At 52.0% G+C, this 22,541-nt stretch overlaps 1 long non-coding RNA gene across 1 annotated transcript; it reads left to right on the top strand.

Annotated features, from left to right (window-relative positions):
• Positions 1-14,625: 14,625 nt before the first annotated feature.
• On the top strand, positions 14,626-21,562 carry LOC135365228 (uncharacterized). Its single transcript, XR_010412865.1, has 4 exons — positions 14,626-14,865; positions 19,097-19,266; positions 19,601-19,820; positions 20,744-21,562. It is a non-coding gene; the product is annotated as an uncharacterized LOC135365228 (long non-coding RNA).
• Positions 21,563-22,541: the final 979 nt, after the last annotated feature.

The following is a 22,541-nucleotide window of genomic DNA, read 5'->3' as shown; positions in this document are numbered from 1 at the left end:
GGACCTAACTCAGTTGACCTAAGGTGAGAACTGAACTCACCTCCTCCAGATACACCAATCTCCACCTATGTATAGAGCAGATCCTCTCGAAGAACAACTGAGGGCAGTCGGAACAGCTTCTGCACAACAGGAGAGAAACAGAGACATCGGAGCAGAGGACCCCAGCCTAGCAGCCTGCCAAGTGCCGTGGGGAGAGAGAGTTCTGGGGCCCGTAAGCTGATTTGTCTGCCTGGGGCACAGGAATGAAGCTGCATTTTAATGTGCAACTAGAATGTAAAAGATCCACCCCAAAAGCTCCCCGAAATGGGGAGGGGTAGTGCTGGATGTCTTTCTCTGCCAAGGTCCTGGCAAGCACCATGGTCACATTCCACTCCACCTTGAGAACGTGGACAGAAGCAGGGTCTGAGCACCACAGCCAGGGTACTACCTTGCTGAGCCCTGGGTCCCAAGACCACTCTAGACCCAGCTGTGCCAACAAGGCAAACCCAGCTGGCACACACTGGGGCACCCTGGTCAGCATTCAACACAGCGCGAGACCTCACACCGAGGGGACACAGGCGCTCGGCACCCCAGAACACTCCAGGCCTACACAACTCAGCTTCCTAGGGCACCCCTGCAAGGAGGGCTACGGGACCTCCTGGGTAACTACTGCTTCAGCTCCAGGAGCCCTGCCAAGGAGCCCCCTATGTGGACAGCCCAGGACCACCCAGCCCAAATGCTGTCGAGACTCTCGTAGGGCTGAAGACCCCGCGACACCCCAGCTTTCGCCCACTGAGCTTCAGCCATCTTTCTAGGAGATCCTGTGCACAGAGAACCCCCCCCCAATCCTGAATTCACTTCTGCTATAGCTACCATCCCTAAGTGCCTTCCCTGCAGAGAGCAATGGGACACTCCAGCCCACACCCACCTCAGCTACAGCTGTTTTACCAGGGTACCCCCTGTGCAGAGCACCCCAGAAAAGCTCAGCTCCTGATCCATCTCCACTCCAGCCACCCTCTGCACAGAGAGCCCGGTGACGGCAGTCGTACCCAATTCAGCTTCAGCTCAACAGCCTGGGTGCCCTCGGCGTGAAGCTAATGCACCTCTACGTTTCTTGTAGCAGGACTCCCAATAGCCAAGGTATGGAAACAACCCAGGTATCCATCCAGAGGTGAATAAATGAGGGCTACCTTTCAGCCTAACAACCACCTCCCTGCTTGCCTAGCCTGGAGTCCCTGCCTGCACTCCCAGGTCCCGCACTATGCCCGCACACCCCAGGGTCGCAGGCCACACCCTGGTACCCCCCATGCCAATGAAGCCCCTGGAAGTACCTGCAGACCCTGGTCCTCCTCCTCCTTGGCAGCAGCTGGCTGAGGACTTGGTCCAGGAAGCCAACATGCGGGAGAAATTCCACTTGGAAGAAGATGCACAAGACTCAGAACGTGGGTTTTCATGTGCTTCGTGAGGTCACACAAAGATCACCACATCGTCCCAACCCCTTCAAAGCTTGCTGTCTCTGATGCTACAAGTTAGAAATGCTTCTTTGCCTTAGCAGCCCAATCGTGTTCCAGCAGCACCACTGTGGGAGAGCACAAAACAAACTTTGTAGGAAAGCTAGGAATTACAGAGTTCATAAATACACCCCAGAGATAGGATACGTCATCCCTGGTACATATTTCTGAATTAGAGGCACATAAGATTGAAACAGGGAATGAGCTTTATCCTCAAGAAACAGGTCAGCCTTTAGTGATTATAGCTCCAGAGGCAAGGCTCTTCCACGCTGTACACTCATGGATCAAAACTAAAATCCACACATAGCCAGTTATTGATCCTATCCGTGGAATGCACTTTATACACTTACCCACAAAAGAATCCTCAAGGTCCTCCAGAGAGGTGCTGTCTGAAGCCAGGGAATAGATGGTTCTCCCCATGAGGATCCCGAGGAGAAGAGCATGAACACCAAGCGAAGGGGCGCACAGGAAAAAGCTGGCAAAGGAAGCTGAAGCAGAAATCAGCAAAGAAGGGAACTGGAAGTAAGTTATGCAGAAGTGGAGAGCGGAGTGTCCCCAAGAGACCAGAGTTACCTTCAGCCCTTAGACAGGCTGAATGAGCCTAATTCCAGCTGGATTGCATTTGGTTTCCTGTCACTCCCAGACAAACTCAGTTCTCTTTTATATATATACTTTCGGACTCATTTTTCTTTTAAATTGAAGCATAGTTGACACGAAATATCATGTTAGCTTCAGGTGGACATCATAGTGATTGGACAAGATTTGCTTTATGCTACACTCACTACAAGTGTAGTTACCTCCATCACCAGAGATACAATTAAAATATCATTGACCATATTCCCTATGCTGTGCCTTTCATCCCCGTGACATGTTCATCCCATAACAGGAAAACCTCTCTGCTCTTTCCTCTTCTCTCCCCTAAGTTCCAGACCCTTTGTATCTGCTCTGGGAGGAGACAGCTCCATCTGAGCTCACTCTTTCTTTTCTTTTTTTTTTTTAAGATTTTATTCACTCATTTAAGACAGAGAATGAGAGAGAGCACATGAGAGGGGTTAGGGTCAGAGGGAGAAGCAGACTCTCTGCCGAGCAGGGAGCCCGATGCGGGACTCGATCCCGGGACTCCAGGATCACAACCGGAGCCGAAGGCAGTCGCTTAACCGACTGAGCCACCCAGGCGCCCCTGAGCTCACTCTTTCAACAAGTACTCAGTGGCAGCTTGCTGTGTGCCAGGTGGGAACAAATACGGAAGGTTCAGGAACACACTGCATTTTTTTTTTTTTTTTTTTTTTTTAGTTTCAGAGGCTAAATTTAGGGATGCATCAGTTGCATAGAACACCCAGTGCTCATTCCATCAAATACCATCCTTAATGCCCATCAACCAGTCAACCCATGTCCCAGCCACCTCCCCTCCAGCAACCCTCAGTTTGGTCCCTACAATTAAGAGTCTCTTATGTTTTGCATCCCTCTCTGTTTTCATCTTATTTTATTTGCTCTTCCCTTCTTCTATTGTCATCACTTGTTTCTTAAATTGCACATATGAGAGAAATCATATGATATTTGTCTTTGGCTGATTTATTTCACTTAGCATAATACCCTCTAGTCCTATCCACATTTTTGCTAAGGGCAAGATGCCATTCTTTTTGGTGGCTGAGTAATATTTGATTGTATGTATATACCTCATTTTCTTTATCCAGACTTTCAAAAGTTCTGATTTTGCAAACCAATGCTTATACTACTTTGCAGTAGCCTCCTCAAGCAAGCCCCCTCTCCTCCCCTGTATCCTCAGCTATGTCACACCAGATTCACATCTCCACACCTCCTACCTTCTAAATGGTGGTCACTTTTCTACTTGGAGGCTTGTAGCATTTGTCTTCTAAGATCTCTGATTTATTTCTTGGGTGTTCTGAATGATTTGATAAGTATGTAGTTGGATTTGATGGAGGAGTTCCCCCCATAACTTTCTGATTGGACGCAGGACACGAGGACTGTGAATCTGGTGATAGGCTGGATTTCGTTGTCGCCCTTCTAGGAGAGCTGAATGCTGTTTTGACAAGCAGGTAATGAATTGTGATACACCTTCATCCTTTCGAGGTTTAGGTGTATTGTGAGAAGATGGACCAAACATAACGCCTACCATTCTCTAAACTTCTATTTCAGCTTTGATGGGTGACTTGACAGTAGGATTTCCCTAGTGCCATGTTGTCCCTCTTACCCCACAACAGTGATGTGTCATGGGGTCTAATGTCCCATGTCTTCACTAGCATCGGTGTCAGTGTTTTAGGGAAAGGTGACTCTGTGTGACACATTGAGCTTTCTACTGGTTGAGTCTTTCAGCCTCACCATGACCTTCACTATGAATTCATCCCAAATAGGAATTTTTCATCTTGAAGGAAAGCTTATCTATTTTCCTTTAAAACAAGGTTTCTAGGCAATGATGTCAGGAAGGTCACTGAGATAGCCATCAGTCATTGGCCAGCCAAACTGCATGGTGATTGGCCACCCGAAGGAAGCCAACGTGACAGCACCCTGGTGATTGGCCAGGGCATGGTGGTGACATCACAAGAAGGCATTCTCATGCCCCAGAGCTGTTTTAAAAGCTCGGCAACAGCCACGGCTGCACAGAGGAGAGAGATGGCGCTTCAGCTACAGCTCCTCCTGCTATTCCTAGCATTCTCTGACCTTTTTTCGGCCCTGCCCATGGCAAGCCCTCTGCCCACTCCTCCTGCCCTGGGCCGTTCACCAACACTCTGCAGTCCACCTTCATGTTTGCACCTACCTTTGCAGCCCTGTGTGGTCCTGAGGTTCTCAAACCTTCATCCGGCGACTCCAGGACCCTTTTCCCACTATGAGGATGGCCCAGCTGCTCAGGAACACATCTCATTTGGCCCATGGCAGTGGGACACTGGAAATCAGGTCACCATGGATTCTCAGCCAGCTGGTTCCCACACCTCTGGGTTCACAACAGGGCTCAGCACAGGAAAGCTGAGTCCACATCCTGAGGGAGCACTGGGCAAATTACTACTCTGGAGCCCTCCAAACCAGCTCAGCACAGGGACCATGAATGAATTGAACGTCCATCCGTCCCTGATGTCGACAATGTTTAGAACGCCTACAGACACCAGGGAGAGCGGGACTTTTACAAAACAAGTAAGTACTGGGGGAAGGAATCACCACATCATTGGACACAGTGCAAGTCCTTGGACCACAAGTCCTGAGACCACGAGCTGGCTGAACCAGCTCAGCAGTGGACAAAGTAACCCCCTAGACACCTGGCTGAGCAGGAGCCCACAGACCACAAACCCTCCAACAAAATATAACAAGCAGAAAGTCAGTCCCCTTAAGAGAGCACCAACCAGGAACCCAAAGACTGGGAGTCTTCTGAACCAATTTGATATTAGTGGGCAGATGAGTCACACAGACACCGGGTGGACAAGGAGTCCTACCACAACCAGGCCACTCCAGTGTAGCACAAGGCAAGTAAGTCCAGAGAATACCAGCCTTGCCAGGGGTCAAGAAACCACGAGTCCTGCATCCCAGCTCAGTATTGGGAAAAGGATTCACCTGAATAACACCATCAGCATATGCCCTTGGAACTGGAGTCCAAAAACTCAGCTCTCTACTAGGACAGGCAGGCACCTGGAGAGTGGGCTTCTCACGTGCCCTTGGATCTGGAAACCAACACCTCAGCTCTATCCTGGGCCTAGCAGGCACCTGAACAGCAGGCTCACCATGTGCCCTTGGACCTGGAGACCAAGAAAGGAGCCCTGGGCTAGGCCAAGCAGACAACTTGACAGTAGGATCCCCATGTGCCCATGGACCAGAAGACCAACAACTCAGCTCTCTGCTAGGCCAAACAGGTACCTGAGGAGCCAACTTAGCATGTGTCCATGGACCTGGAGACCAACAACTCAGCAGTTTACTAGGCCAAGCAGGCACCTGGACATCAGGCTTACCATGTGCACTTGGGACTGGAGACCAATGCAGCTCTTCATGAAGCCAAGTAGGTACCCGGACAGCAGGTTTACCAGGTGCACTTGGGACTGGAGAACAACAACCCAACTCTCTATTAGGCCAAGCGTGAACCTGGACAGCATGCTTGCCATGTGCCCCTGGACCTGGAGCCCAAAAAAGGAACCCTGGGATAGGCCAAGCAGACACTTTGACAGTGGGATCACCATGTACCCTTGGGCCTGGAGACCAAAAACACAGCTCTGTACTAGGCCTGGAGGGTACCTAGACAGCAGGCTCAACATGTGTCCTTCGATGTCAATAACAACAACTCAGCATTACACTTCGTCAAGCAGGCACCTGGAGAATGGGCTCATCGTGCGCCCTTGGACCCAGAAACCAACAACTCAGCTCTATCCTGGGCCAAGCAGAAACATCGGCAGTGGGCTCACTGTGTGCCCTTGGACCTGGAGACCAAGAAATCATCTCTCTATTAGGCCAAGCAGGCACCTGGACAGTAGGCTCACCACGTGCTCTTGGACCCGGAGACCAATAATGCAGCTCTGCACTAGGCCAAGCAGGAACGTGGGCAGCAGGGGCACCAGGTGCCTTTGGGCCCAGAGATCAACAACACAGCTCTCAATTAGGCCAAACAGGAACCTGGACAACAGGGTTAACATGTGCCCTTGGACCTGGCAACCAATAACAGAGCCCTGGGCTAAACTGGACAGTAGGCTCACCATGCGCCCTTGGAACTGGAGAGCAACTGCCAAGCTATCTGATAGGCCAAGCTGGTGCCTGGTAAGCAGGCTCACCTTGTGCCCTTGGATATCAAGACCAACAACTCAGCTCTGTGCTAGGCCAAGCAGGCCCCTTGAGAGTGGGCTTGCCATGTACCGTTGGACCTGGAGACCAACAATGCAGCTCTGTGCTAGGCCAAGGCAGCAACTAGACAGTGAGTTCACCATGCGACCTTGGATTTGGATTCTTCCTTTTCCCCAGAGCATAGAGCACACAAACAATGAGCTTGCCACTTGGTCTCTCATTATGAGACCTCCAAACCTGCTCAGCCTTGCACCGATGGGTCCACTGGATCCATGGAAACCTGGGAGTCTTCAAACTGTGATTCCTCCATTCCAACCTATCACTGCGCTACAGAGACAAAGGGACACCAGCCTAACCCAAATTCCTCTGAATGGGTATCTTTCAACTCTGCAGACAAGGGGACATTGGAGTCCCTTCTCACCTTGGATTTACTTCAGCTTCATGTCCATGTGGCCTGCTATCTGTGCATTATTCATTTTGGGGGGAGTTCTCCTCCTCAGAAGAAAATGGCACCATGCCGTGGGAGATGAAACAGTGCAGTGGTTTGAAGACTTTGTATTAAAACTCAGGGCAGGAAAGGAGAAGGGGGGATGGGAGGGCATTGGGGAGACCCAGGCCTGGAGAACTATGGAGACATTGTCTGAGATCCTCCAGTTGAAGGAGAGGTGCTCCATCCTCAAGGGAGAGGTGGAGGTCTTAAAACAAGAGGCCAAGCAGTGCAGTGAGAGGCAGGCACAGCTCCATGAGGTGGAGAGGTTTTTCATTCAAATGAAAGTCTTCCTGGAAGTTTCTGCCTTACAAAGGGTGACGCCTGTGCACCCACCCAGGATAGCATAGAAGGGGAGTTGGGAAAAGTGTGGTCATGTCCAGGATTGGGGGTTGGTACAAATGTGAATATTAGTTTAATTAATAATAAAAAGTTATTTAAAAAAAAAAAAACAATTTAAAACATGATCATTTCTGAATGAGTAATTTATGAGCACCATCCTTGGGGGATTGTAATGTGCAGCCTGGCTTGTAGTCACTAGTGTCCCTTATGAGTCATCACATTCTCCTGATGCTGGGCAGGGGTCTCCATGGCTCTGAGAAAGTGTTGGTGAATCATGCCCAGCTGACACAGCATGACCCGCCTGCCCTGTCAAAACATTCAGACATACTTATTTCTGGATCTCAAGCACAGCTGTTGAGGTCAGCACCGTTCTTATTGGAAGAAAAGGAGAAGCAGTATGTCTATATCCAGGTATTTCTGCATAAAGCATTTCTGGCTGAGACCTCCCAGCACATTGTTGCTGAACTTGAGATTGGACACTGATGTTATGGCTTCCAACTGTGGCCATGACAGCAGGTGTTTCTCCGCAACAGGTTCCTGTGTGATACAGGCCTTTGAAGAGCAAATGTTACAAGGCCAGGGAACCAGGGTGAGGCAGTCCAGAGGCATGGGACCATTCCCTGTCTCTCGGTGAGAAGGTGTGGGGTCTGGACGGTAGGCAGAGTGGTGTGAGGGGCCAGGATGGTGGGCTCTGTTGTGTCCAAAGAAACACCGCAGGAATTGGGGGAGACATGCGGGATTCACATTGGGTGCTTTAGGTGCCTGGCTGTTTGCACAGAGTAAGGCACAGTGCGAGAGAGGTGGGAATAGGTGCACCTTGCAGACTGTAGGGTCTGCTTGGGTATGAAGGAAAGGGACCACTTCCAAGAGGCAGATTCTATGATTTTATGATAAAGTGGACACTGGGGGTCAGAAGGGAGTAGGAAGGTGAGATTCTAGGATGGCCCATCGTGAGAAATGTTGTTCCTTCTTAGCTCCAGGGATGTGGGCTGGAAGCTCAGGTGAGTTGCAAATCCCTGTGAGCTGGGGCCCACCTGTGGCTCCTGGTGAAGAGCCTAGAGCTGTGGCCCCTGGGCTGAGCTCAGTCAAGGCAGTGTGCTTATAGCAGCTGGGCATAAATGGATGGAGTCATGCAGAAGCTCCTTCTGGGGTTGGGAAGTGAACATCAGGGGGCCTTAGGAAGTGGGAGGCTTGACTTCTAAGATGGATGGTGTCTGAGCTAATTTGAGAGCGCTGCTTTCAGGAGCCAGTGTGGAGGCTGGTGGAGTCCAGGTCACTTCAATGTAAGAGGAATATGGGTCGCTTATGTGATCCCAGCACTTGGAAGTTCCTGTGCTTTGCTGCTCACACCCTGCTCAATATACCCTGGTTTCCACAAACATCAGGCTCCTGGGTGGCTGGTACCCCAGAGTTGCTCGCCTCTTGAATCCCCTTTCCTTCATCACTAAAATGGGGGCAACTTGGTTGGGGTGGTGGTTTTTTAGCAGGAGGCCAGAGAAGGTGGGGTTGGGGAGGTGATCCTCAAGGACAGGGGATAGATGCAGCCAAGGGGAGGGAGAGAAGAAGGGGAGGAGACTCTGAGCCAGGTCCTTGTGCCGGCCTTTCCTCTCCCAAGGCAAAACATCAGCTCTGGGAGGACAACATTCTGCATGCTGTCTCTGTCCCACACCTGGCCTTTTCTGCCCCTGAGGGTCACAGCGCATCACAGCCCAGCACCTGCCCAGTAACAGACCAGCCCCAGACCCCTCCTGCTCCTTTCACTGCTGCCTGACACCCACATCTGAGGGTTCTGGGGCTCTTAGGGATACTTGGAGATCCAGAGAGCCAGGGTGGGACTGCTAGTCTTAGGGACTATTCTGAGGTGTGCTGACAGGTGGAGCACCTGCTACAGAGAGGTAGGGAGGTAGAGCGGTCGATTTATAGATTCACAGAAAGCTGCTGGTTCAGAAACGTCCCTTCACAGAGGCACTCTTCACTCCTTTGTTAGTTTCTAGTCTTTCGTCTATTACAAATAAACCTGCAGTGAACTATTGTGCATAGTGAGTCATGGGATCTTAACTTTTCATTTCTGGGATAAGGTCCAGGAGAGTGCTTGCGAGGTTATAGAGTTTATGTTTCACTTCTATAGAACCTATCAAACTGTCCTACCAGCGTTGCTGTTCCATTTACATTCCCACCCGAAATGTAGTACTGTATTTTATATTAACCAGCTGTCCTAACAGGTGGGTAGTCATGATAACTCTCAGGGTTTCATTTGCATTTCCCTCATGGCTAGTGAGTTTGTCCATTTTTTCTTGTGCTAATTTTCCGTCTGCATGTTCTCTTTGATGTGATATCTGATGGGCTGTACCTTCATTCAGCATCTCTTGACAGCTCATCCTCCCCAAGGTTGCAGCACAGGGAGGGAGGGGCAGGAAGGTGGGCTGGAAGCTGAGCAGTCCTTAAGTGTGCTCCTCCACTCCTGGGCCCACCAGGAAGGCAGGGGCAGGACGCTGGTTTGGAGGGTCCACCCCCCGTGGTGCCGCCCCTCCCCTGCAGTCCTGACCGTGGACAGAGGGGTGGGGAGTGCTGCTGAAGGGCTGTGATATGAGGAAGTAAATGCCCTTCAACTGTGGGATTTGGCCAGAGTCGAAGAGGTGGACGGAGGAACAGAAAAGGGGGTCTGGGAGCTTTGACTGCTCCCTGCACAGCCAAGGCCCCCAGGGCTGATGAAGAGGCTGAAGGGGTGTGCCTTCATTCACTGGGCTTCTCACTGGAGTCCAGGCAGAGCGTGCGGAAGACGGGAGAGGGCGCAGGATGTGGGATGGAAATGCTGTGCCTCCTTTTCCTAAGTCTGTTTTCTGACCCAGGAAATTCGTGTTCCTGAGTTTAACAAGGGAAACACGTGCCTTGAGTCTGCTCCCTGCTCAGAATTCTCACAGATGAGTGTTCACGCCATGTGCTCTCCACACCCCCTGGCTTTTCGTATGCCTGGCAGGTCTGAGGGTGGTTACCAGGTGCCTTCCTTCTCTGGGAGCACTGCCTGGGTGGCTCTAAAGGGCGGCGCCTGGCCATCCACGCCTGTCCCGTCCTGCTCCGGTGCCCTCCTCATTTTAAAGTTAAGGAGACGGTGTTGGCGTGGTGTCGGGCAGTCACTGGAGATCGAGTGGGCAACCTCTCTGCCAGGCTTGGATCTGCTTACCAGCTGCTGAGCTCCCCCAAGTCTGCGCCCTCCAAGGACACCGTTTGGAAAACACACTTAAACCCAGCAGTCGGGGCCGAGTAAACCTAGGAACCACCTTAAATAATAATGATAATATGCTATGTGATTCCCAACCAGTGTGACTTTCCTAAGTGATCAATCAACCCAGCTTCTCATTTCCGTGTCGCCTGGCCCAGCTACATCTCTGCGGATTGGAGGGCACCAAGGAGCAATGCCCTGCGAGCGGGGACTGTGCGCACAGGACGCGCTCCTCTTACCGCAGCTGCCCGGCGTCTGCCGGGGGAGACAGTGCAGAGCTGCGAACACACACCTGCAAAGGCGGCAGCGGCGGCAGGTCCAGGCTCCGGGTATCAGGGCGCCGCGTTCCCTGAGTGGACAGAGCGGCGGCAGCAGCGGGGTGGGCGCGCATGCGCTACCCGCGCCCCTCCACGCCCCGCCCTTCGTGTCCACGCCCCTCCACGCCCCGCCCTTCGTGCCCGCGCCTCTCCACGCCCCGCCCAGCGCCTCCACGGCCAGCCCCGCCCCTGTACGCCCCTCCACGCCCCGCCCCGCGCCGCCACGCCCCTCCACGCCGCGCCCTTCGTGTCCGCGCCCCTCCACGCCCGCCCCGCCCCTCCACCCCGCGCCCCGCCCCTGTATGCCCCTCCACGCCCCGCCCTTTGTGCCCGCGCCCCTGCACGCCCGGCCCGCCCCTCCACGGCCCGTCCTGACCCTGTTCGCCCCGCCCTTTGTGGCCGCGCCGCTCCACGCCCCGCCCCGCCCCTCCACGCCCCGCCCCTCCACGCCCGGCCCCGCCCCCAAACAGAAAGGCGGCACCAGCGGGGTGGGCGCGCATGCGCTACCCGCGCCCCTCCACGCCCCGCCCTTCCTGTCCGCGCCCCTCCATGCCCCGCCCCGCCCCTCCACGCCCGGCCCCGCCCTTGTACGCCCCTCCACGCCCCGCCCTTTTGCCCGCGCCCCTCCACGCCCCGCCCCGCACCTCCACGCCCCGCCCGGCCCCCAGCCCCTCGTGTCCACGCCCTCCCACGCCCCGCCCCGCCCGGCCCCCGGACAGGCGGCATCAGCGGGGTGGTCGCGCATGCGCTACCCGCGCCCCTCCACGCCCCGCCCTTTGTGTCCGCGCCCCTCCACGCCCGCCCCGCCACTCCACGCCCCGCCCGGCCCCCAGCCCTTCGTGTCCACGCTCCTCCACGCCCCGCCCCTCCAGGCCCCTCCACGCCCCTCCACGCTCCTCCACGCCACCAACCCCTATCCCGCGCCCCTCCACGCCCCGCCCCGCCGCTCCAGGCCCCTCCACGCCCCGCCCCGCCCGGCCCCCAGACAGAGAGGCAGCATCAGCAGGGTCGGCGCGCATGCGCTACCGGCGCCCCTCCAAGCCCCGCCCCACGCGGCCCCCAGACAGAGGCAGCATCAGCGGGGTGGGCGCGCATGCGCTGCCCGCGCCCCTCCAAGCCCCGCCCCGCCCGGTCCCCAGACAGAGATGCAGCATCAGCGGGGTCGGCGCGCATGCGCTACCCACGCCCCTCAACGCCCCGCCCTTTGTGTCCGCGCCCCTCCACGCCCCGCCCAGCCACGCCCCGCCCTTCGTGTCCGCGCCCCTCCACGCCCCGCCCCGCCCCTGTACGCCCCTCCACGCCCCGCCGTTTGTATCCGCGCCCCTCCACGCCCCGCCCCGCCCCTCCACGCCCGGCCCCGACCCTGTACGCCCCTCCACGCCCCGCCCTTCGTGTCCGCGCCCCTCCACGCCCCGCCCCGCCCCTCCACGCCCCGCCCTTCAAGTCCGCGCCCCGCCAAGCCCCGCCCTTCGTGTCCGCGCCCCTCCAACCCACGCCCCTCCACGCCTCTCCACGCCCCCAACCCCTACCCCGCGCCCTCCGCCCGCGCCCGCTCCCCTCCGCAAGGTCAAGCGCCGCTGCTCCCCGCGCCCAACGCTCAGCCCGCTCCCGCAGGCACACACCTCTGCCTCCGGTCGTGCTCGCAGTAACGGCCGGCGCGGTGGGCGGGGCCTACGCAGCAGGTGCCCAGGGCGCAGGCGCCGCCCTTCCTGCAGCCGCGCAGCGGCGGGGGCGCGCCTGCTGGGGGGACACCTGGGTGCTGGCGTCCGCTGCCTCCTCGCCCTTCGCGGTGACGCCCCGAGAGCGCCTCATGAGCCTGCCCCGAGAGGCAGAAAGCTTCACCTCCAGGCCCATGTGTGTTTGCTCAGGTAAACCCTGCTTGTTAACTTAAGGATTCAAAACGAACTGCCAGGGGTCCTGGAGGGTCAGGAACCGGCTCGGGACCCAAGGAGAAACCCTGGCCCCAGCAAGGAGCATTTTCCCTCTTCCTTCCTTTCGTATGTTAAAGTCAGGCTGTGACTTGCCTGGACAGTGATTAAAACCAGGCCTTCAGGGCGGGGACCGCCCACAGCTTTCCATGAGGACAGAAAACCCTCCCAACCCCTTGTCCCCCCCAGAGGGACATCATCATCCCCCCCCCAACCAGAGACCTGGGGTCTGGAGCCGGAGGGAGCTTCTGCATGGCTCCATCCATTTATGCCCAGCTGCTATGAGCACACTGCCTTGACTGAGCTCAGCCCAGGGGCCACAGCTCTCGGCTCTTCCAATGCAACTTCAGCAGGAGCCACAGGTGGGTCCCAGCTCACAGGGATTTGCAACTCACCTGAGCTTCCAGCCCACATCCCTGGAGCTAAGAAGGAACATTTCTCAGGATGGGCCATCCTAGAATCTCACCTTCCTACTCCCTTCTGACCCCCAGTGTCCGCTTTATCATAGAATCTCGGCTCTGCCTCTTAGAAGGGGTCCCTTTCCTTCATACCCAAGCAGACCCTACAGTCTGCAAGGTGCACCTGTGGGCCTCCCAAGGACTAGTTCTGTGAGCTGCCAGGACCTGGGCAAATCCTCAACTCTTTTGAGCAAAATGGGTTGTACGCTAAAATAAAACCATGTGTAGTCTAAAGGGCTATATTTCTTTGAATAAGAAATTTTAAAACTTCAGTTTACATGATAATATCGAACGAATTCAAACCATTCTTATGACATTCACGTTCTAAGACTAGTATCCAATATTGTATTTCCTCCCATACTGCCTTTCATTATATTTTGTTTGTGGTCGCTTTTGAATATACCCAAGAAGCAGGATAATGATTCACTGAACTGGGGTTCAGAGATTAAGTGTCAACCTTTGCCAATCTCATTTATTCAGCACCCACCCCCCATTTTTTTTTTCTGGAGTCTTTGAAACCAAATCTCGGAAATCATGATAACTTCTGTGTCAAATAAGGTTCTGAAAATATACACTTTACAAGGAACCTGTAGGAAAAGCAAAGGAAATGTCTTGCCAGCAAAACAGGATTGAGAAGCCAGAAAGAAGGATGGAATGTCCTGTCTCTGGCTGTTTGCCTAAGGCAGCTCCAGGAAGGGAAAGGGCTGTCACGTGCTCTCATTTACCCACAGGTATTGTCAAAAGTGCTTTGCATTTCAGGGCAGAGAAGCCCAGGTTCCCTTGGTGAGCAAGGCCCAGCTGGAAGCAGCTGCCTGAGAAGGGCTGGAAGCCTGGTGTGGGGCAGCGGATCCCTGGCTCTGGGGAAGGTTCTTCCTTGTTATCAGCTGTAAACAGATAAGATTGGAGCCAACCCACCCACCAGACCTCCAGTGGAGCTCCTGACTCCCTTTGAGCTGACACAACATGTGTGGGAAGTGGGACACCCTGTCCCAGGACTGAAGACCACCCCACCTCTATGTCCTCAGTACTTCAAACAAGCTCTGGGGGAAATGTTCTGCAACAAATCAGGTGTAAAGGAATTGTCTGAGAGTGCGAAAGCAGTAGTTTTCAATGTGTACTGCCTATTGGGGTCTGAGGGGAAGCTCTGAATCCCTCCTAAAGCCACACCTCAAGGCCTCCTGCTCAGAATCCCTGGGCAGAGCCCAGCATCAGGATTGTTTACCGCTCGGGGGACTCCAGTGTTTAGCCAGTACTGTGATTCTGCGGTCTGTGTTCTAGGTGGCTCTGTGCCCCCAGGGCTGGGAGTGATCCTTTCTTGTCCTTGCATTCCTACCTTGTGGCCCAGGGCCTGATGTATGGTACCACACAATCTGGTGGTGTTCTTATGATAGAGGAATAAGTGGATTATCACACCTACACCCATCTTTCAGTGAGGGAATTGAGACGTGCGAAGTTAAGAAACTGGCCTGGGGATGTGTGACTATTGGCTGTGTGGAGGCTTGAACCCAGGCTCATCTGATCTACACTCTGGTTTGATTCAAGTTGCTTTATTTTATTGTTTAATGTGGACCAGGCATACTATTCTCACTGAGTCACACAGATTGTTCTATTTTAGTGGCATCCATTCTTATGACACAGACATTGATTTCTCCATTTTGTAGGTGAGAAAATTGAAGTTTCAAGAGTTGAGGGCTTGGACAGTGTGCCTCACAGCCTTGGCCCAGGCGGTGAAAGCTGAGCTACCCCTTGCAACCAGGACAGTGCGCTGCGGACCCCTGCTGGGGGCTCAGGGCTTCTGCGTGGGCACAATGGAAAAGACTGGGTGGAGAGTCACTGCCCCAGTTCTGCAGGTAAGGCAGGGCTTTCTAGAGCAGGAAGTATTGATTTACCCCCACGGGGCAGTTACAGGGCAAAGTTACAGGACGTGGGCTCTGGGGGGCAGTGTTGAGAGCACTGCCTGCTAGAGGGAGGGAGGTCTTGTGGGAATGACAAGCAGGACCACCAGGGTCCTTAGGAGAGGTGGAGGGCAGGAGGAGGAGCCGTTGGTGGAACCAGGTGATGCAGGAGGAACTATGGCATAGAAAGGCCAGACCCTGGGGAAGCTCTTGAATGCTTATGCAGGAAGTCATGAAGACCCCGGTAGGGATCAAGTGGGGTTTAAGAGAAAAGAATAAACTCTAAACAGACTTAATGACCAGTATAATTTTTCTCTAATTTTGGAAGATGTAATGTATTCTGATGTTAGGGTCAGGGTGGCCGGTGCCGCGGGCGGCAAAGAATTGCACAAAGAGGGGCACCTGGGTGGCTGAGTCATTAAGTGTCTGCCTTTGGCTCAGGTCATGATCCCAGGGTCCTGGGATGGAGCCCCGCTTCGGGCTCCCTGAGCAGCGGGAAGCCTCCTTCCCCCTCTCCCACTCCCCCTGCTTCTGTTCCTGCTCTCACTATCTCACTCTCTCTCAAATAAAAAAATAAAATATTTTTAAAAAAATTAAAAATAAGTAAGAATAAATTTTAAAAAAGGAATTGCACAAAGAGTAGAGCCACAAGCAGGACAGAGTGGGTTCACTCTCCCCGGGAAGAGAGGGGCCAGACACCAAGAGACATGTGAGCCCCGAGTTTCTGTCAGGCTGGGCCTTTTGAGGGGTGTTGAAGGTTGTGAGAGGGTTGCAGCCGTGCCCATGGGGGTGAGGGGAGGGGCTGATTCTTGGCCAGGTAGAGCAGCAGGTGACAGGTTTTCGAGGTGCTCTGACCCAGATGTGGGGTGTGGTCAGGCTAGAGAAGAATGTGTTTTGTAGTTGGGGTCTCCTTTCAGCATGTAGGGCACTGTGACCTAGAAGAACAGACAGGGCCAACTGCAGACACTCGTGAGGGTCACCGATTATCAACGCAGTGAAAAGACAACGTACTGAATGGGAGAAAATATTTGCAAACTGCCTAACTGATAAAGGCTTAATATCCAAATTATTAGAGACTCATACAACTCAATAACACAAAAACAAATGGAAGTTACAAAATTGGCAGAGTTCAGAATAGACATTTTTCCAAAGAAAACATGCAGATGGCGAACAAATACATAAAGAGAGGTTCAACACCATGTGTCACCATGGAAATGCAAATCAAAACCCAAAGAGATGACACCTGACACCCGTCAGAAATATTAGTGGTAAAAAGACCAGAAACCACACGGGTCGACCAAAATGTGGAGGAAAGCTCTGTTGTTGGGATTGTCCATGGGTGCAGCCACTATGGAAAATGGTATCAAGTTTTCTCAAAAAATTCAATGTGAGGGGCTCCTGGCTGGCTCAGTCAGAAGAGTGTGTGACTCTTGATTGCGGGTCGTGAGTTCGAGACTCACGTTGGGGATACAGATTACTTCAGGGAAACTAATTTCAAAATAGGATAACCATATCATCCAACAATTCCCCTCCTAGGTGTTAAAATCAAGGAAAGTGAAATCGCTAACTCATAAAGATACGTGCGCAACTGCATTCGTTGCCACATAATTCATAACAGCCAAGGGGACGTACTAAGTGAAATAAATCAGAAAGAGAAAGACAAATACCATGAGTTCACATATATGTGGAATCTAAAGCAAACCAGGAAACAAAAAACACAGTAACTCTCACTCATAGATACAGAGAACATATACATGATTTGCCAAGGTGAGGGGCAAGAAGTGGATAAAATAGGTAAGAAGGTAGAAACTAACCAAAAAAAAGGGAATATTAGGGCACCTGGTTGGCTCAGTCAGTTGGGCGGCTGCCTTCAGGTCAGGTCATGACCTCAGGGTGCTGGGATGGAGCCCCACATCGGGCTCAGCAGGGAGTCTGTTTCTGCCTCTCCCTCTGCCCCTCTCGCCCCTGCCTCTCTGTGTGCTCCCACTCTCTTTCTCTCAAAGAAATAGACAAAATTTTTAAGAAGGAAAGTGTATGTCAAGAGGGAAATTGGAGAGCATATAGGACATCGATATATTACCTTCTAGCTTCCTATAGTTCAAGTACCTTAGTGAATTTATTCTATTTCCTTCCATTCTTCTGACCTACCAGAATTCCTCATTATGATGTGGTTGGATCTTTTGAGATGAGTTGTCTATTTCCGTAACTATTTCAGATCAGTAAGTACAGAGTATTTACCTTCCTAGGTGTGTGAGTCTTTGGATATTTTTATAGCCTTTTGAAGTATAATTATGTAACCAAAACTTCCATAGATCTAAGTGTATAATTTCAAGACTCTTGATTTATGTACATACCAGTAAAACAATCACTGTAATGAAGGTGATGTACATGTATCCATCACCCTAAAATGATTTTCCCCCTTGTTTTATAGTCCATGATTAGCTTGATGTGTAATTTCTGTTGGTCCCTGCAGAGTCACTCTTTCCTCAGGGAGAAGTTTTTCTATAGGATGAAAGAATTGCTTGACTTCATTGCTCTGTATTGATAGGAGCTCATAATAGAAGTTGATCTAAAGATAAAATTGTGGGCGACTGAGTGGCTCAGTTGGTTGAGTGTCTGACTCTTGATTTTGGCTCATATCACGAACTTAGGCTTGGGAGATTGAGCCTTGCATTGGGTTCCATGCTGAGCATGGAGCCTACTTGGGATTCTCGCCCACCCCACCCTTCCCCCATGCCCCCGCTCATGGTCACTCTCTATCTCTCGAAAAAAAAAAAAATAATAAATAAATAAATAAAAGAAAAAATTTTGAAAATTAGCCATTTAGAAAGTTCCGAGGCCTTTCCTGAAGGAGAGACGATACATTGACAGCTTAGAGAACCTAGCCCTTCTGTGTTGGCCAAAGCCTGAGTGGCAGGGCTGGAATATGTTGTGAGAGTGGTAGACCAAAGGGACAAAATAAAGATATGGATTGGACTGAATTCATTGATAGAAATATGCTCAGTTAAGAGTTGGTATTTAAAGGACGACCCTGACCACTTGCACACGGTGTTGATATTCTGGACGCTATATTGGGTCAATAAGGGCCAAATGTTGGGATTTCCTTGGGTATACCGTTGAGGAAGGCAGGAAGAAGTCAGGAAGCATAAGAATCAGGCATGTTGAAATGGTTCTGTGATGTGCCGTGTGCTCAGCCATCCCTAATCATGCTTGCTGAAAGACACAGCCATCCATACACTACCTTCATCAACACACTTACAGAGGCATGGGTACGGGAGGTACCAGTGTCCTTGAGGAGCTCTGGGGGAGCTGTCCTACACTGCAGAAGATGGGAGGTGAGGAGTGGCAGGAGAGCATGCTTCAACCAGCAGAGTCAAGGTGTGTGCAGTCACCCAGGAGCCACGGAGCCAGAATGGTAACCAGAGGACGGGAACCTCAAGGGTGTGTGCTGTTGGACAGTTGATCAGGTCTGTCCAGATTGAAATTGTTGGGCAATGTGGCAGAAAAAATAAATATCTAGATTGAGTAGTTACTATAGTGAAGAGTCATGGTCTCTTCTCCAGCTATGAGCCCTAAGCCAGTGTGGGCCTCTGAGCCCCTAGAGTGAGGGAGAGACTGGAGCCCTTTGGGAAATGACCCTACCACCTTCTACATGTGTGCCATGCATCTCATCTCCCACCCCCAACTTTCCCCAAATGTCCCCCAAGACACAGATATTCACTGGTGGGACCAACTCTGGAAAAAAGGGAAACACTACCTTTTCTGGGAACTTTTATAGAATGATTCCGAACATAGGTTGATGCCCAAAGACCAGGACTGTTACATGACCTGCCCAAAAGTTTGAGTAGGGGCTTTGGAAGGTGTGGAAATAGAAGAAGCCTTGTCCTACATTTAACAGTTTGTTCACTGAGACCAGAGAGTAATCCTATGCTCATTTCCCCAGGTCAAGAATGTGGAATGGAAATACTCATATTAGCACTGGTGGAATTCCCACTTTGGTTTCTGAACCTTGGTCTGATGTTTATTAGGAAAGAGGAGACCGAAGAGAGGCCTTTGGGACCATGCCCTTCCTCAGACTAAATCAGAGGCCATGCAACATCCGTGGAGGGATGGGAGAGATTAGTAAAATTGTGACGCTCTGCAGAGAGGCAGAGTGGGTTATTCCAACCACTGTTCATTTTACTAGGCTGGTCTACTGTGGATACCAGATGGGTCACGGAGACTCACACTGACTTTCACAAACTTCATGAGATGAAGACGCAACTGCATCTGTGATTCTGTCTCTGGATTGCCCTGTGGAGGCAAACTGCCAGGTGGAACCCTGCAGCCCACTGGGAACAAACCTTTTACCCTGAGGTACTGCTTCTGAAGGAAGGTCTATGACCAGCAAAGTCAACAATACAAACTTAGAGCCACATTAGGTCATCAGTGATGAAAGCAGACTAGACAACTGTCAAGATGGGCCATCTCTTAAGAAAGGAGATTTGGTAAATATACTGAAAAATATCCTAGCCACAAAAGACAGCAGACACACAGACATACTGAGCTGGTGAGTGGCTGAGGGGAGAATTACCTGCATCACCTGTTGGTTTTAAATTATCGTGTGCCTGGGCAGCCACGCACCCCAGTCGCTATTTTGAGTATAACCTCCCTCATAGATAGAAGTGAATTCTCTTTCTTACCCCAACAGAGCTGAACTTGATTGGACATTCGGAAGCGGTCACTGAAAGGAAGTAGAAGACCCATGGCAATGATCCATGAGCAAAACTTCTCTGCTACCCTGGGACACCCATTCTCCTGTTGGCCACACAGCTTCTGCAGCAGAGCTCACTCTGCAGATGAAAATGGTCAATAGGAGGTCGCACTGCCAGGTCACTTGGCTCAGAAGTCTCCCAGAGGAGCGAGGTCTGGTAAGCACAGCCAGTGGGCATCACCATTGCCGAGGCTACTGATATGTGCACAAAGCAACACGGAGGGGCACAGAGAAAACTCTGTGGTCCAAGGCCTGGGATACCACATGGAAAAGGGCAGCCTTGGTTTGCTCTCCCATCCCTCCAAATACCTCCTGCCTCCCTGGGGGATGGGCCAGGTGATGGGCTGTACATCTTCCTTCTGAAGAAGCACCCAGCCTTTTGGATTTCATGGGTGACCTTCCTTCTCTTTCTGTTTACGTGCTGATGGTGCTCTGAGGGAGCCCTTAGCAACCACCATTTGGGCAAAGAAAGGTCAGAGACTGACAATCACAGGTGGCCATGGGGAGGGGCAGGAAATGAGAGACTAAGAGATGAGAGCTGGCCAGCAAATGTGTTACCCTGAGGAGGAGCATGCTAGAGAGAAACACAGGTTTCTCACCTGTTCCTCAGAACCATAGCTCTAGGGTAGGTGCAAATTTCTGTTTCCTATGATTTCCTTAGTAGAGATAAGAGAAAAAGACATAATGAGATGAGAACACAGACCAAGGACCCCAGAGGACCTGGGTCCACCAAGTTCTCACATAGGATGTAAGGAATAGTTCACATAGTGCAAACCTCTAAATGGACTATCATAGACTCATACAAATTATGTCAATAAGCATGTATAATAGCAGGGAAAATCAAAAACATAAGAAAATGAATATATAGTGAAAAAAGAGAAGTAATTCTTTTTTTAAGTAAACTATTTTTTTGGTAGGCTGCATGCCCAAAGCAGGGTTTGAACTCACAACCTTGAGATCAAACCTGAGGTGAGATCAAGAGTCAGACGCTTAACCAACTGAGCCACTCAGGTCCACCACCCTTTTTCTAAGGTATTAAGTAAAATCTCTCTCTCTCTCTCTCTTTTTTTTTTTTTTAAGGAAACTCTACACCTAACATGGGGCTGAACTCAGGACCCCAAGATCAAGAGTCACATGCTCTACAGACTGAGCCAACCAGTCCCCCTTACTAGTGGGACTTCTGTTGAGTAGTTCAACCAAGAGAACTACAATGCTATAATCCACATGAGAAAGGCAGGTGACTTTTCTTGTCTATAAGGAATCGAAGGGAACTTGCTCACTATATCTGGGGCCAACAGTGTAAAGACGCCCTATACTCTGAATCCCTGGGTCTCCCATCGTCCAACATAGCTTTCCCTTCCTTGTAATACCATGAACCCGGTCGGCACCCTCCGAACACAATCACTGCCTTCGTGTTCAGAAACGCAAGGCCCCACGTTCACGCCGGGCAGTGGCAGTCTAACCAACCCAGACGGCCTTGAGCTGATTGTCTTTAGCTCTACAACAGCAGAGCTCCGGCTATGCCGGGTACCACTAGTAGGGGAAAGGGAGCTGCCAGCCCAATGCGGCTCCAGACTCGTGAGGTTGCATTTGCTTTCGCACCTGGGCAACTGGTGCACAGGGCAGAGGTGGGGCAGCAGTGGCCCCTGTCATCCAGGAGGCCAGGGGGAGGCCCCAGAGGTAGGCAGCGGAAGGACTGTCTGAGGGGTCACCGTGCTGCTCTGGACTTCCTGCTGAGGCACCGTGCTCCCCACGTGGATGTAATTCTGTGTAAGGACACAAAGCTGTTGTGCAGACAGGACCTCTGTCTCATTGCATACTGTGGGGAGGGATCCTTTTACTTGACGTATAAAGAGAGACCCCAGTGAGTAGTGCTTAAGCGTAACTGCAGAACGTATTAAAAGCTCCCTTTTCTTCAGAATGTGTCCATTCCCCTGAAAATGAAAGGACTATTTTCAGGCCACTGCAACTCGGGCAAACAGACAATCCCACTTCTGGTGGGTGCAGGGCACGTGGACACTGAGCGGGTGACAGAAGGGAGGCAGCCGTTCTCCTATCCAATCCACGCCTCCAGGCACATCCTTGAGGAGGAGGAAGGCCACTATTTCCCCTCTCTCTCATCCACAGTGGCGCAGGTGTCCAAGGATGACCTTCTCCAGCATGGTTAGCAACGTCCGACAGCATCTGTTAACTGTCCGGAACTGGTTTCAGTCTTGAGCTGCATGAATTTCACCACCTGAAAGGTGTGGCTGTGACATACTTAGAAAAACTACTCTTAGGGCCACAGCTTATTTGGATACTGTGCCAAGCAAGGGGATAAAAGCTTTGGACAAATTAATGTGTCCCAGTTAGCATAAACAAATGGAAGGGAGGAAGGAAGGAACGAAGGAAGGGAGGAAGGAAGGAAGGAAGGAAGGAAGGAAGGAAGGAAGGAAGGAAGGAAGGAAGGGGCGTGGGTGGGAGGTAGGAGAGAGAGAAGGGAGGGAGAAAGAGAGAGAGAAAGGAAGGAAGGGAAGAACGAAGGAAAGAAAGGAAAGAAAGAGGAAGGACGGGAGGGAGGGGCGTGGGTGGGAGGTAGGAGAGAGAGAAGGGAGGGAGAAAGAGAGAAAAAGAAGAAAGAAACAAAGAATGAAAGAAAGAAAGGAGGAAAGAAGAAGGAAGAGAGGGAGGGAGGGAGGGAGGGAGGGGAAGCAAAGGAAAGGGAAGGACAGGAAAGAAATCCAAGATGTATGCATAATATGATGCAGACAATCGGTATGGAGACATGCAGGTGATAGCCGGTTAGGTCTAGCAGGTAAAGACAGGAGAGGATATGGGGTGCTCAACCAGGAGAGACAAGTAGTGTGAGCCAAGAGTGTCTACACTGTCGGCCAGCAGT

Source organism: Mirounga angustirostris, unplaced genomic scaffold, assembly GCF_029215605.1.
Source record: "Mirounga angustirostris isolate CCGP_5_RB_7025 unplaced genomic scaffold, mMirAng1.0.hap1 SCAF_7, whole genome shotgun sequence".
NCBI classification, from domain to species: domain Eukaryota; kingdom Metazoa; phylum Chordata; class Mammalia; order Carnivora; family Phocidae; genus Mirounga; species Mirounga angustirostris.
The sequence above is the reverse complement of the archived record's forward strand: the minus strand, read 5'-3'. Positions and strand labels throughout refer to the sequence as shown.